Source organism: Bison bison, unplaced genomic scaffold, assembly GCF_000754665.1.
Source record: "Bison bison bison isolate TAMUID 2011002044 unplaced genomic scaffold, Bison_UMD1.0 scf7180017859307, whole genome shotgun sequence".
Lineage (NCBI taxonomy): Eukaryota > Metazoa > Chordata > Mammalia > Artiodactyla > Bovidae > Bison > Bison bison.
Genome location: NW_011489879.1, coordinates 24,524 through 24,989, shown reverse-complemented (window position 1 = coordinate 24,989; position 466 = coordinate 24,524).

Here is a 466-nt window from a genome sequence, read left to right as displayed (position 1 = left end):
CCTCCCTTGACCTCTGCCATGATTCTACTAAAGCAACCAACAGTTAGCTTCTCTTCACATCAGAAAGCTAATTCTTGTCTGGCTGAAGTGGAGTATGGATAAAGATGACTGATATATGTGGGGCAAAGGAGCAATAGCCTTCTCTTGAAGCACTATGAAAGCCTGTACTTAACAGGGATGAAGATGAGGAGACAGTGGTTGAAGCAAATGGCAGTGAATTTAAAAAAGGAGAGAGAACCTCAGTCTGAAAGTGGCAGTGGAGACCAGTCTTCTTTGTTCCCCTGAGAGTGTTGTGAAGGACGTAATGTGGTCATAGCAAAAAGACAAAAAAGAGTTTGAAGAACAGAGACAAAGACAGAGGAGTGTTTGCTCATACTAGAGCAACACCTGAAAGGATACAATGATGACAACAGACAAGTGAGTGACATGGCCAGTGTTGAGGTATGAGGCATAGAAAGCTGGTAAC